At 34.0% G+C, this 16,484-nt stretch overlaps 1 protein-coding gene across 4 annotated transcripts in view; it reads left to right on the plus strand.

Annotated features, from left to right (window-relative positions):
- Positions 1-16,484, plus strand: part of LOC113514596 (RING finger protein nhl-1) — a 158,004-nt gene that overhangs the window by 111,545 nt on the left and 29,975 nt on the right. The window contains exon 1 of one of the 4 annotated variants that reach the window (XM_031910104.2): positions 15,801-15,922. The exons of 1 other annotated variant lie outside the window; for it this stretch is intronic. The gene's annotated coding sequence lies outside the window, so the exon portion shown is untranslated. Of the gene's footprint in view, positions 1-15,800; positions 16,049-16,484 lie in introns of those variants that run through there. 2 more of the 4 variants (XM_031910103.2, XM_031910106.2) reach the window with 2 other exon arrangements.

Below are 16,484 nucleotides of genomic sequence, written 5' to 3' on the forward strand. Positions count from 1 at the left end.
TTGATTTTTGAAGAACCGCAAACAGTCTCTAAGGAAAACCTCGGCAGGGAGCTCACTCCATAACCAAATAAGTGTTAGTGGGTGAAAATTAAAACTAAATCAACTTCCAGCAGCAGTATTTCCGAACCGATACGACAACATAACCTTCAAGAAAAGAGTATATTCCTTTTTAAAAGGCCTACAGCACACTTGCAATACCGCTGGTGATGTGAGTGATCATGAGCGGCGGTAGTCACTTACCATCAGGTGAGCCGCATGCTCGTTTGCCCCTTGTGTTGTAAAAACAAAATCTAGTCGAAAAATTCAACCTCGATTATATCGAAATTGATTATACAAATATAAATCTAGGATCAAAATGAGACCAATATATGTTTGTGACATTGCAACTTGGCTTCCAGAAGACTGCAACGATTCTAACATAAACTGAACTAGTTATGGCGCGTTTTTATGACACTTTAGAGAATTTTACAACTTCAAAAGGCGGTCTTACTCTACAGTTTTGTGTTATAGTAATGGAAAATAAAATGTTAGTAGCGGATACTATTTTATTGCTTTGTACCATTGGGGTTTCAGTTACTTATACGGTACGGTGTTAGATTAGGTAACTATACAATCAATATACTGGAGAGATTTTGTATACCATAATAGTTGTCTGCTTGTGGGTATAATAGTCCGTGTTTCTAGCATTTTTTTTATTAGTGATAAAAATGGAATGGTAACACCACCTGCGCTATCGGTAGATACTGGCGGGGTACCGGTAAGTGGTGATAGGTGATAATGAAGACAGGTCGGTTTGCTCATTGTGACAAATACATCAGGGATGAAATAGAGAGATAAATACTAAGAGAGTGTTCCTAGCGTTTATTGTATACGTAACAGTGTCTCGGATATGGCAGAAAAAGTACATGATACGGAACCATAACACCGTTATCCTCAGGAACGCATCAAGAATAAAAGAAACATTGCAAATTTCAATATCTAGAACACCGTATTTATATGCTATAACTACTAAAAAAGGAGCGAGCACGATAGATCGTAGTGTCACAGCGTTTTCTATCCGAAAAAAGCCCCCATGTCAATAATAATTATACATATTTATAAATTTTACGATATATATATATATATATATATATATATATATATATATATATATATATATATATATATATATATATATATATATATATATATATATATATATATATATATATATATATATATATATATATATATGTACTGCGCGGTTTCCGAGATGTTTCCTCCCACGAACACTCATGTTGTGGAATGAACTCCCTGCCGAGGTTTTCCAAAGAGCCTACAGCATGGGATTCTTCAAAAGGGAGGTAAAGAGGTTTCTTCAGGGTCGGCAACGCACGCGTATTGCAGGTGTTCATAGGCTACGGTAACCACTTACCATCAGGCGGGCCGTATGCTTGTTTGCCACCTCAGTGGTATATATATATATATATAAATTGGTTAGGAATTTTATTGGAAATTAAAACAATATATTATCAAATACGGCAAACGTTGTTTTTCCTCCACCACTACTTACTCGGTTAATTTTATTATCTTATAGGGATACAAATTAAAAAAAAATCATTAATCATTTTCGGAAATTGGCTTAAACGGATATCGATAACACGAATTTTTTTTCATATTAAGATTACAAAGTCAAATTGCATAATAACATTTTTAAAGTAAAACCCTCAAGAAAATCACAAACCGAAGTCTCGGTCCAATCGAACGCTGATATTCCAAAAACGATATTAACAAAACTTTTAATCAGAAAAGTCTTCTCGTCTTTCTTAAAGAAAACGTATTGACTTTGACGGAATCCAGTGATCACAAAAAATAATGGTTCTCACCTTAGATTATATAGATGGAGCGTCTCCGTACAAACGCTTCGCTAAAACCAGGTCAATATTTACATCCATGTGTGTGCGTGAATAGGGTTGCCATAATGAACATTTATTACTCAGTATGTGGGAGAAATTATATTCGAAGGTGAATTGAAATTTAAAAACGAAGCAAAATTCTTATGTACGAGTTATATTTGAAAGAACAGGGTAAATAGTACATAACGATTCATAATAATATTTAAGTTTACATATTATTTCGATTTATGTTATGTTTTTTTGTTTTTAAATTGTTTAAAATTAATACATAAAAATGGCCGCCATTTTAAAACAATTTATATACAATACGTACATGTGTATATAATATACAGGGTGCTTCAAAAAAATGTATACACACTTTAAACTATTGTAGTTTTCCCGCTCTACAAGGCTAATGTTATATTTCTTCAGTCAGATGGTGCCCCGCCGCACTATCACAGGGACGTACGAGCTTACCTGGATCAAAATTTGTCGGGCCAGTGGATAGAACGCAGGGGGCCAATCGAGTTTCCAGCACGCTCTCCAGACCTTACACCACTGGATTTCTTCTTGTGGGGCACAGTAAAAGATGAGGTGTACAAACGTAAACCACGTAACCTAGACATTCTTTGGAATGAGATTCAAGCAGTGTGTAGAGAAATCTCATTGGACGTTTTGATACGATGTACAGAATCAGTGGCGACACGTACTCAGAATTGTATTGATGCTGCAGGTCACCAATTTGAACAGTATTAACATTTGTTATTTATGTTTCATTTACATTGGACTTTCAGCTTTCTATTTTCCTGAAATTTAACTTTGTAGAACGGTAAATAAATTTTCTATGGAAGTTCAAAGTATATCATAAACTTAAGAAATCGCTTGATATTGGAAATTTTTACATTAATAGCTTGCAACACTGAACAAAATGGCGCTTTTTATTTTGATTGAAAAAAAACCTATATAACAAAGTTTAGTCGGCTAAATGTTACTTCAGCGACCGGTGACCGGTCGTCCTTCGAATGCAGAAACCGGCAGAGAACAGGAGTTGTCTTCTTGGAGAACATACATATCTTACTACCAGTCCCCAGTCGTTTTTCCTTAAACTATGACCCCTATAGGTATACTATATTGCGTTGTTAGTGCATCCATTACAAAAGGCATCCTGTCACCTGTATCAAATGAGAACAAGGTACCTGAACAAAGCACCTTAAACACTAAAAAAATTCGTTTTAGCTGACGAAATTTTAACCAGTTTTTGACACTCAATACTCCATCTATATAATCAGTGATTCTCACTAGCGACGAGCCAATCTCACGACTGACAAGTTGACAAAATAAAGGTTTCATTATGACGACCCCCGTGTACATAAACGTAGACGAACGACGGAAGTTTTAATTGTATCCTTGAAGTACCTAAGTCTTATGGGTGAAACTTTTTAAGGGCAAGATTATAGTCACATCGGGAACTATGTAAGTCAATGTGAATGTATTTGATGTTATTACTTAAGAGAAAAATTTAATTCTTCTTATTATTATTATTATTTCAGCCGTTAACTGTCCACTGCTGGACATAAGCCTTTCCCATAAGGGGAGTTTTGCCAATAGTATTATTATTTCAGCTGCTGGACATAAGGCTTTACTCATAAGGGGTGTTTTGCCAGTTGCCATGCTTGGCCGGCAGGTTGGCAACCGCAGTTAGACTTTTAGATATGTTTTAAGAGGGGCACTGCTGCCCATTCCTCGGCCCTCTTTAGTTGATTCTTACGACACCCACGGAAAAGGAAGGGATAGCCTATCCTATGCCGAGATCACACGGCGAAATTTTTACCTTATTACTTCAAAACCTTTAATTATAAATTAAATAAATAAATATAGATTATAAAAAAATTTAAAAAAAATTAAAAAAAAAAAAACTTACTAAACAAATTTTTACGAAAGTAGATACAATAAGACCAATCTAAAAATATGTTCATTCAGATTAAAAAAAATTACCACCGAAATGAGTCTCCTCCTTTTCAAATTCAAATTCGAAAGCACTTTTAAATCGTCTTTTTTTAATCTACTGCACGGTTCGGAACGTTATCTGTTAAGAAGAGCCCGAAAGAAAACAGTTACTCTTTTAAATCTCTGTTAATTTAGTATAACCACCGCCATGTAAGTCCCGACTTAGAATTTAATTATTTATTAATAATTTAAATTATAATTAATAAATTAATAATAAATTAAAATAAAACTAACTAAACTACATATGTTCAGCAGTGGACAGGTAGAGAAAAAATAGTTCCAAATTCAAATTTAAAACATCGACCTGGAAATTTTTTAATCCAATTGGATTTAATAATTACGTAATAATTATGTACCTAATATATATATATAAACATAAGTGCGCATTATTTGTTTAAATGTGTTACACGTATACTCGTATCTAAAATTTGAATGGTCATTAAAAAGCCCGTGCATGATCGACTAACACCATGCAGGCTTGTCATTCAAGTAACCGTCTAGTGTGTAATAGGCATTGTTCGATAAGTGTTTTTTATAGCAACACTTTTTAATTTATTAAAAGGCAGTTATATTGTTGATTTTATTACTTTTTTCACTGTTTCAATTTTATATTCCTTTTTATATTAATACCCGCCCGCTATGTACTTTTATTATAACACATTGTGATTTGTTAATCTTTGTCGGATACCCACGATACAGGTTCGCGTAGTTTGGGGCCCATTGTATTATATCTTGTATTTGTAACTTTGTGTTTTTTGTCAAATAAAATAAAATAAAAAATAAAAAGAAGTTTCAAAATATCCTTCGGTATCTTATTATAACGTTTAATGTCCATTCCCAAAAAAGTTCTATGAATTTTTTCTAAACGATATTTCGGAACAGCAAGTTTATATTTGTATCTAGTGTTAAGATTATTGAGATCGCTGTTTTTAAGAAACAGTTGAAGATTCCTGCGTATATACAAAATGTTCACGTACATGTAATATGAAGGTATTTTTTACATCTTTTTTACTTTTTTAAACTCGGTTGACAACAATAAAGAAAAATAAGATTGCCAGCGTTAGTCATTTGCGTGGAAGTGTATGCAAATGTTATAGTAATGCAAATTAGCGTCATATCCAAGCTTCATTTCCGGTGCACTTGTAAAAGTGTACGCTCCGTTTCTTTTGTTATATTTTTTTTTATGGGTGATAATATAATGGTAACCACACCCGCGCCATCGGTATACACCGGCGGCGCACCAGTGAAGGATGATAGGTGAGGATAAAGTAGGTCGGTTAGCCCATCGTGTTGAATTCAACAAGAATTGTTCACGATGGTTTCCAGGGGGGACGTGGAGGTCGACCTAATAAGGCATATTGCTAGCAATAGGGCTGTCAAACTCCATTGCTAACAATCCCTTTCCCCCCTGTTATAATATTGGCTTTTACACGCGACTTCGTTCGTGACCGTGATATGTTTATAGCAAAATTTTGTAATGGTTTTATAAACCATTAAGGCGATAAGAGGTAACAAACAAAAGTTTTTTAAAAAAGGTATATTAGGGTTTGTTCAGGGTTTGTAACGCGCACGTGACATAGGCAACAGTGATCGTTTACCACAAGACGGGCCGTATGCTTGTTTGCCACCTGCGTGGTATAAAAAAACAAACTCACTTTCACTATTATAATATTAATAGGGAGGGGGGAAAGGGATTGTTAGTAATAGAGACTGAGAATCCTATTGCTAGCAATATACCCAACCAGGTCGACCTCCTCGCGGTTCCCCCTGGAAACTATCATGGTTAATTCGTGATGAATTCATCATGATAGGCTAACTGGCCTGTTTTCATTCTCATCTATCACCTATCACTGGTGCTCCGCCAGCGTATCCCGTTAGCGTAGGCGGGGCTACCATACCATTTTCACCGATCAAATAAAAAAAAAATATATTAGTAGGGATTGCAAGAATTAACTCTTTTAATTTTAATACCTAAATAAGATACATTATCAATATATTATAAAACTAATGGCATAGACCACATATAGATGGGATATCAAGTTAAAACATATACTAGATTTTAAGTTACACCTTCAGGAAAAATACCTGTAAAATCTACAAATAATACCTGTAAAAGATTAATCAGTAAAATTAAGTAAGTAAACCAATTGTATAAAAATACCATTATCAAATTGCCTAATTCTTAGAAAATTGCCAAAATATACCAAGCTCCCCCCCCCCCCTCTTCCTAAGACATTTGCCCTATAGAGGGAGGGAAGATACGATCTTAATGGGAATTTATTAAAATTTACGACTGATTATTCTTGGAGATTACATGGTGGTGCAAGGAGGTACTGAAACACTCCCCTTCATTCTCATTCAGAAGATTGTATACATGTATAAATGTATACTAATAATATAAACTAACTGATGCCTCCGACTTTGTCTATTTTTTTATGCAACTTAAAATAGTAAACAAGCTGTCAGTCCACCTGATGTAAAGTGGTAACCGTCGCCTATAGACACGAGCAGTACTATGGACATAACAGAGTATACTGTTTCGCCCATGATACTCCCTATGCGTTGCCATTCTTGAGGAATCAGGTGTTATTCTGCTGTACCTTGTAAACTTCACTGCCATATCACACCCTTCAAACCAAAATAAAGCCATGCAAACACAACTGTTTCAGGTAGAAACGCAAATGGGACAGAGGTGACCAAGCAAACGACTTATGTACAAAGTCTCCCTCTGGTAATGTCCACCACATGTATGTATACCATTTATTGTCTGGGAATACTGGACCGAAATGAACAAATGACGTGTCGTTCTCACTCTCACCTTAGGTCAAATGACTTTACTTAAGTTCGTTGTGTACTAAGCTGTATAAGTTACTATAGATTAAGACTCTAGATCGAAAAACTATTTTAGAAAATTATTCCCTCAAGAGAAAAAAAAATATTGAAAGAATTTTTCAAAGAAAAACTCCGCCATTTTTTAAGTTTCACTTTTTAATTTTCTAAATGGAGCCGGCCGTAAATCAAATACTTACAATACGATGGAAAACAACAAAGAAAAAAGTTTTGACACGTCAATAATGGCGGGAACGTACATCGACAAATTGCGTTCGGAAATTTTTTTGCAAAGAACAGACCAAGTGCATGTTCCATGAACATTTTTTTTATGCAACAGAATGGCAGACAAGCTGACAGACCAACTTATGGAAAGTGGTAATCGTCGCCTATAGATATGAGCAATGCCACAAACATAACAGAGTGTACTGTTTCGCCCATGATACCCCAATGCGTTGCCATTCCTGAGGACTAAGGTATTATGCTTCTGTACCCCGTAAATTCACTACCATATCCCATCCTTTAAACTGAAACACAGCCATGCAAACACAACTGCTTCGCAGTCGAAACACAAATAGGACAAATTGATTCCATAGAAATTTCAATTTGGCTATGCCAATTTGGGGTCGAATTTTCTATATGGGACATTTGTTCCACAAAACGACAAAGACACAAAAGAACAAATAGATTTTTTTACTTGTTCCTTTTGAAATTTTCTTGATAATAAATTATATTTTTATTAAAAAGTATGTGTTTAACTTATTTAATACAGACATGATCACGTATATGAACTCTAAGTACGTTTACATGAAACATTCCAGAAATACTCGTATGTAAAAAATATACACCGCATGACATTTAAAAATGTCCAATACGACACAAAGTCAGTAAATAATACATCGCACTGCTTTTACACAATCTCCTTTGTTGGGTGTAAACAACAAAATTGTAAAATATCGCTGTACGTTCGTGGGCGTAGTGCCAGATTTTCGAGCTACAGTGCATAATAATTGTTAGCGCATTCAATATTGATCTTAAAGTTTTAGTGCATAAGAAATATTTTTACAAAATTTGTATATTAAATATTCCAATGATAGCCACATGCATTACGGTCGTTAGCGCATCCAATATTAGTCCTAAAATTTTAGTACATACGAGTTATTTTTACAAACACTTTAATGAAGTAGCCATATGCATAGTAGTCGGCATTCAATATTAGTTTTTAAATTGAATAGCATATGAGATATTTTAAAAATTTTTTTACAGCATCGAGTTGATTTTATTATTTAAAATTATTATGTTTAAAAGAAAGAACGAAGTAGTTAGAGTCTTTTTTTATGCAACTTAGAATGCCAAACAAGCTGACGGCCCACTTGATGGAAAGTGGGTCAGAGGTACCTAAGCAAACGACAAAAATTTAATGGATTTAATCAAGGTTATTTGTCCTATTTGTAACACCACCAATACCGCGAAGTAGTTGCGTTTGTATGGCTGTGTTTCGGTTTGAAGGGTGGTATATAGCAGTGAATTTACAGGGTACAGACGAATAACACCTGAGTCCTCAGGAATGGCAACGCATGGGGGTTATCATAGGTGAAACAGTAATAAACTCTCTTAAAGAAAGCTAATGGTTTCGATCAATAATGTAATTTTTATTATTATTACAGCCATTAACTGTCCACTGCTGGACATTAGCCTTTCCATAAGGGGAGTTTTGCCAGTAGTTGCCACGCTTGGCAGGGGGGATGGCAACCGCAGTTCGACATTTAGAGATGTTTTAAGAGGGACGCTGCTGTCCATCCTTCACCCTCCCTTAGTCGCCGCTTACGACACCCACGGGAAAGGAAGGGGTGGCCTATTCTATACCAGAGCACACACGGCGATAATATAATAATGTGAATAAACAATGTAAAAAGCAATTCACCGTGCTTCTACATAAACGCTAAATCTTTATGAGACGTTGTACAGTAATTAGCATACATTTGTACGCCATTTGTGTTTCGACAGGAGTTCTTGGGTTTACTTTGTTGATAACTTGCTGTGAAACATTAGGCAAATTAATTTCCACTGAACACGCCTCAGTACTCAAAGTTTTATGTACACGTGATCCGTGTTTGATGAGTTTCAAACATTATAATTAGAAATATTAATGAATGTATTGTAATTTTTTTTTATGAAAATAAAAGTGTGATGAAAATAAAAATAAAAGATGAGCCTACAGCATTAAGTACACGTTTCGTACCATATTTTATTGGTCCATAAAGTTTAAACAAATAAATAAATATGAGTTTTAAAAAATATATTTTAGTGTATTAATAAAAATATAAAAAAAAATTAAGAAATTAAAATTACGATGAAAAAATAAAAGTGAATAAAAATAAAAGTAACGCATATTATACCGGCTGTCTAGTTAAATTAGTATTCAGAGAGTCATGACCACAGAATATGCATTGTGCTTTACACAACCTAGAACCTACAGACTGGAACCAATTTAAATAAATGGACGTTCGAAATTCAAAAGAGAAACCCGAATGTTATTTTAAACAACATTTCTCATAAGTTTTTATTATTATTATTTATATTCACTTGAAATGTGAGATACAAGGTATTATATATATATATATATATATATATATATATATATATATATATATATATATATATATATAGAGATGGAGAAGATGGAGGGATGACCTCAAATGCAAGGAATCAATGGATGCAGGTGGCTCAGGACCATTCTTTGGGTACCTCTGTCCCATTCGTGTTTCAACCGTGAAGCAGTTATGTTTGCATGGCTGTGTTTCGGTTTGAAGGGTGAGATATTTTTTATACAACTTAGAATGGCAAACAAGCTGACGCCGCCGCTGAGCCCACCTGATGGAAAGTGGTAACCCTCGCCTATAGACATGAGCAGTACCATGGACATAACAGAGTACTGTTTCGCCCATGATACCCCCCATGCGTTGCCATTCCTGAGGACTCAGGGGTTATTCCTTTGTACCCTCTAAATTCACGCCATATCCCACCTTTCAAACCGAAACACAGCCATGCAAACACAACTGCTTCACAGTAGAAACACGAATGGGACAGAGGTATCCAAGCAATCGACTTTTGTACAAAGTCTCCCTCTGGTTAAATGTTCACCTTCTTGTTTGTCCCTCACATATTTGCGATTACTATAATTTGTGAAGTCAATACAGAAAGTATTTTTACAGAGTTTAACAAAAAATAATAACAAGAGACGATATTAAGTAACATACAAAAAAAAAATACAGTTGAATTGGGAACTTCCTTCTATTTTATCGCTTATAAATCAATAATAGACGGTACTTTGATTCCGTAACATCTAGTACATCCATCTTTTGAGGTGTCTGCATTATTTATAAAGGTTGCCCTAAATATATGAGTAGGTGAGCTTTGCCCTTGGCAGTGTGTTTATTTTTTATTTGTTTTGTTTATTTTATGAGCTCTCAAAGGGAAGATGGGCGCTATTGCGTACAGAATAATGCAGTTCCTGTCTTATGCTCTAAGAAAACAGAGGAATCCAGAAGTGGTTGTAAAAACATCCGCGTTTCCGATGTAGTACATGATTGTGCGATAAAGAACCTTATTTTTGTTAAACAATAGAGTACATTTTTATATAAAATCTCAATGGTTTTTCGATCTCTTTGAATGCCATCAATTATGATGTTCGCGTCATACAGCGGTCCGGGATCATACTTTGTATGAATACAAAATTGTTACTAAAACCTGGAAGTTTAAAATAGTCCCTTTGTATGAGTCACAATACTGTGACACCCATGCACTACCATTTCTGTGCATTAAAATGTCATGAAAGTCCAAAGCCAAGTACATCGGAACTCCAATTACAATTGGTTTTCTGTCCACCGTATTCGAACTTAAAATCCTTGTAATCTGGTTACGGTATATATATCACTTGATCATGACACTCAATCCTTACTAATATTATAAATATAAAAATGTGTTTGTTTATGACGAATCTCTCGAATTTATAGAATCTACTGTCTTTCTAGGAATCACACTAGATAATAAAACACAATGGGGTGCACAAATTCAAAGCCTTGCAGCGAAACTAAGTTCAGCAGCTTTTGCCGTGCGTAAAGTTAGACAGTACACTGATACTGATACTGCTAGATTAGTCTATTTTAGTTATTTTCATAGTTTACTCTCTTATGGAATATTACTATGGGGAAAAGCGGCAGATATTAAGAATATATTCATATTACAAAAACGTGCCGTTCGAGCGATCTACTGTATGAAGAGTCGTGACTCATTAAGAGAGAAATTCAAAGAGGCAAATATTCTCACCGTTGCTTCTCAATTTATATATTCAAATATTCTATATGTTCATAAAAATCTTGACTTATTTCCAAAAAACAGCAATATTCATAATATTAATACTAGATTTAAAGACAAACTTGCTGTCCCCAAGTATCGTTTAGAAAAAGTTAATAGGTCTTTTATGGGAATAGGTATAAAAATTTACAATAAGATACCAAAGGATATGTTGGAATTACCCTTAAATAAATTCAAAACATCTGTTAAATCATATTTACTGAGCAAAGCCTATTACTCACTAAACGATTACTTGAATGACGAGTGTGCATGGCAATAGTTGTTCATGCACTGAATTTTCATTTAATGTTAGACATAGACACCTATATAAATATACATTGTAAATAAACTGGCTTTAAAAAAAAAAGTAATTCAATTGAGTTTCTTGCCAGTTCTTCTCAATTGGATCTATATACCGAACTGGACGGTAGGGAAAATATAAAATTATAATGTAAAAATTTGACGTTCATAAGCGGCTAAAATGTCCTACATGAATAAATGATTTTTGAATTTGAATTTGAATTTGAATTATTAACTAATAGCGCCTTAACGGCTTTACTAATCACTATTAAATTTGATATAGCACGTAGTACTAGTAAATGGGATGTAAAAGCATATATGCACATTTTCACCCCGATCTATAAACATATCCCGGGCACGCGGACGAAGTCGCGGATAAACGCTAGTAATCTCTTCTATTAAATATAAACTACATGAAACATTCTTTAAACGACTCAAATCCCACTGTAACATCACTATAAGTTTGTGTACTAAAGTAATGTACAACAATTTGTTCAGTCCATTTAATAAAAAGAGAAAAGAAAAACATTCCACTTCACTCCTCCAGGGCGTTGAAAACAACAGCAGTGTTGCCTCATTCCCAGTATCTTGCCAGTCATTCCATTTTCTTTAGTACATCTTGCGAACTGAGAGTATGTAGTAAGTTTCTATTAGTGATGTGCCAAGTCGCCAAACACTCGAATTGATACGTATTTTTTTCAATTAATTAAAAACAAACACATTGTACATATCATTCTTTCTGAATAGCGATCGAGAGTTCTAGAATATTCCTCTTTTAATATTTGAATATTTTGGAACTTATTAAAACGAATCGAATCCTAACTCGAGTCACAGGTCTTGCACATTCGGGTTCTTATCAAACTCGAATATTTTTTTGAGTCGATTTCTGAATGTCACTTATAATGAAAATAATAAATTTAAAGTTTCATTGTTTTGGTTAATAAGAAAAAAGTTATAAACCTTTCTTCCACGACATTTAGAGTGGTAAATAAGTTGCCGGCCTGCCTGGTAAAAAGTGGTTATCGTTTCGCCTATAGACATAAAGCCATACAAGCACAGCTGCTTTACGGCAGAACCAGGTGAGACAAAGTTTTCCATGCAGATTACTTTTGTACAAAGACTCCCTTTGGTATACAAATCTATGAAATAGGGATGAAACCTTACAAAAAATATGCGATTAGTATTCTAATACAGCCATGTGATTCCAACATACGATAGGCCACCTCTTCCTTTCGCGTGGGTATTGTAAGAAACTAGTAAGAACCGAGGAATAGGCCGCAGCACCCTCATAAAACATCACCAAGACTTAACTGCGGTTGCCAACCCGCTTGCCAATCGAGGCAATTATTGTCAAAACCCTTCTTAAAGAGGATGCCTATGTTCAGCAGAGGACATTTAACGGCTGATATAATAATCTATCTGAGTTCGATATAATATGTACTCAAACGAGTACCCAGTAGGTGTTCGAGTCAGTAATCGAGTCAGCTTGACTCAGCACATCACTAGTTGCTGTAAAATGTCTCCCCAATAGGGAATTTAAGGAAGCGAGCTAGGAAATTGACTAAATGTAAGAGATTCACAGAGTAGAGCAGACGTTTATATCTTAATGAATACGCTTACATGATTAATATTTCCATTAGAATAATTTCTTGAATAGATAGTTAATGGAATTAGGTATTTATCCACTTTCATTATATTAAATCGTCATATTTCTATAACTTAAGCTAATCGTATATATATGACTTTATTTAACACTAGTGTTCCAGCCAGGCTTTGCTCGGCTATATATATATATATATATATATATATATATATATATATATATATATATATATATATATATATATATATATACATACATTACTTGCTGATATTGTAGTTTTCTATAGATAAAAGAATTTTAAAATCGGTTGAGTAGTTTTCTAGTTTATCCATTACAAACAATAATACAATTAATGTTGTCTGAATGAGATCGCTAGTTAGCAATAAGTTCACCCATTGTTGGCTTTTTTTATAGTGTACTACACGTATTAATCTACGATTTGATTATAATTTATCAAGATCACTAGTTATTTGATTAGAATTATTTTGTTTAATTCCGCTACTACTAGTATATGTGTGACTGCCAATACTAGAAGATTGACCGTCTCTATTACTACCAGTAGTTCCACAATCTTCCATGTTGGCCATCAATCTTCGACTGCCATTTTGTTCACGCAGGTTTTGCGACACGTGTTTCACCTCTAAACGGGGCGTCTTCAGACAAATTAATAGATCGCTGCACGGATTTTTTTCGCAGTTTGGGTACCGAACGTTTAACACTAGGCTATTAACTTAGTTTAGTAAAATATATACCACGAACAATTTTTTGTATTCTTTTCCTTTTAACTTTAATAATTAGCACAACGGTATGCATATAAATGATCACGAATGATTTTTGTTTTAGAAAACTTAATTATAATAAGTACAGTAGCGACATCTAGTAGCTGACATATACAACTACGTGTAAATTCTGACGCCATCTATAATTCAATCGATAAAAACCATCTGGCGCGTAACATCAAAGAGCGACTCAGCATTTAATTTTGGCAACTACATAGAGTTATTTATATTCAAGTCATTGGCATTTCAATTGGAAAGGACAGTAGGAGCATTGATCACTTATTTATAGATATGGCATGTGAAATATGCGGTGATAGTAAACGGTTGTAGCAAAGGAAATAAGACCGAATCATCATGGCTGTGTTGTCCTCAGGAATGGCAACGCATAGGGGGTATCATGAGCGAAACAGTATACTCTGTTATGTCCATGCTACTGCTCATGTCTATAGGCGCCGGTTACCGCTTTCTATCAGGTGGATCGTCGGCTTGTTTGCCATTCTATGTTGCATAAAAAAAAACTTATCAAAATGCAAAATTGTACAGAAATTGCGTCGCCTTTACATAAACAAAGTAACGCCGTCTCAAAATAGCGTAAATCTGCAAACTACGCCATATTATTAAAGGAAATGACTTTGGAATTTGGGTTTATTTTTAATTCGCCTTCATTTCACGTGGGTGGAGAGTAGATAATAGACTTTACATAGATTATCTATACTGACTTCAACGATCAGAGGACATGCGTTTGACCTATAACTTCTAATTTCTCAATAGGTCACTATTTGATTTCTAATCTATGTAAATTCTGAACAATATTTAACAATTCTGTTTGCAATCGATGCAATTTATATTTTACATTGTTTCAATATTCATTGTGTCATGATTAATGGCTCTGTTTTCCTTCGTAAAGCAAAATTCAACTCGTTGTAAAGCAAAATCAATTTGCAGATACAATTCTACGTTCTAAAATTAAATATTTTCACTTTAATGTGTCTATTTTGTCTGATGACATTACTCGAAGAAACGACAACCGATGGGGAAGAAAGATTCTTGAGAGGCGATCGATTGTACAGGCAAACACAGACAACTACCTATTAGACGAAATGACGGCTTCAAATGTATAGCAGGGAGTCAGTAGATGCAGATGGCTCAAAACCGAATCTTTTGACAGATCTGTGCTCAGTAACGGACAGATAACAGCTGATATGATCATAGTGATGTATGTATCTATTAAATATGTAGTTGGTATTTTTTGTTAGAATTAAAGTAGCTCTTTTGTTTACACATAATTTTCTTTTTATTATAAATTGGGTAAATTATTTATGATAATATTATAGGTGCATTGTCTTCTCATATTGTTTTTAAAAACTATTAAATGATGATGATTAAATTGTATTAAAATATGTCAATTAATTAAATATTGATGTTTAGTGATGAACGATTATTTACTTTTGTCAGATTAGTCACGTTTCCTAATTAAAAATATTTGACAAAACAACAAAACTCATTTATACGAATCTCATTTATATTTTATGTATCTGAAGTAATCTATGTAATAATTTCAATAATGACATCAAATCTATTTATAAAAATGTCATGCTAGTATTAATAGAACAAACAAGAGAATAATAGAATACAAAAATATGTCAAAATTTAAATGAAATGTTTGTATTAAAGTATGAATCCTAATATAAATTATCACGTTGAAAACACATTCAAATAAACAAATTTAAGTATTTTCAAGTATCTTTTATTTGGCATCGTGATATATAAACACACAAATAAATATTACCAGGACTTTTATTGCTGCATTTGTTGTTCGTAAAAGCAATGTGTCTTTACAGAGTCTTTGCAGAGACTTTAAGTATTTCACATATACCCTCATGTTCATTAAAAATTGGCAAGAGCAAAAAATATTTTGTCTATTGAGTTTCGATAATTGAAAACAATCGCACCTCGTGTGTCCAATGACCTTTTCACGTCCAAAAGTAAACTGTGACGGGAAGAAAATAAATCTCTACCGCGCAGGCGCGTGAGCAACTCCTAAAATAAAATCCCGCGCACACCGTATCGAGTTCCTTTCAGTGTCTCCTAGCGCGTTACCGTGAGCGCACCCAGCCTGTGATAAAATACTAGTCGAAATCTCTAAGTGCCACATCACTGCTCCAATATGACAAGTAAATTATTAGTGCCATAAAAAATACCCCCGATAATTCTCACTCCCTAAAAACTCACGCTACTCACGTCCCGCTTGTGTGAATTGGATTACCGAGTGTGTTTTTTGATGTGGCAATAATTTCGCTGTAAGTATCCGCTTTGTGTTCAAACTACACATATATGGCATCACTCGGTGATACTAACAAAGTTCATGTTAATTTGTATAAATGTGTCTTCATTTATTTTGATCTAAACACATGTAGCTCTTAAATATTTTCTTATTTTAGAACTTGTTGCCAAAGTATCAAATACGTTATAAATATATCACATTCCTATTATTTCTGCTTCTTCTGTCTTACCTATTTCATTTTTCACTGTAACTGTTTTAGTTTTATCATTTCACCTGGTTTTCCCATCATTATCATACTTGTCGTAGAGTTTAATGTCACTTCCTTGTATATTACAATCTTACCTATTTCTGCAGTAGGTCAGCAATTTGTACTTTACATTTTGGTCTGCAAAATGAAATTCATCTATGTCATCTATGATAAAAAGCATACACTCAAAATGCGTAGATTCTCA

The sequence above is a fragment of the Galleria mellonella genome, unplaced genomic scaffold (assembly GCF_026898425.1).
Source record: "Galleria mellonella isolate WM207_F2 unplaced genomic scaffold, CSIRO_AGI_GalMel_v1 utg80, whole genome shotgun sequence".
NCBI lineage: Eukaryota > Metazoa > Arthropoda > Insecta > Lepidoptera > Pyralidae > Galleria > Galleria mellonella.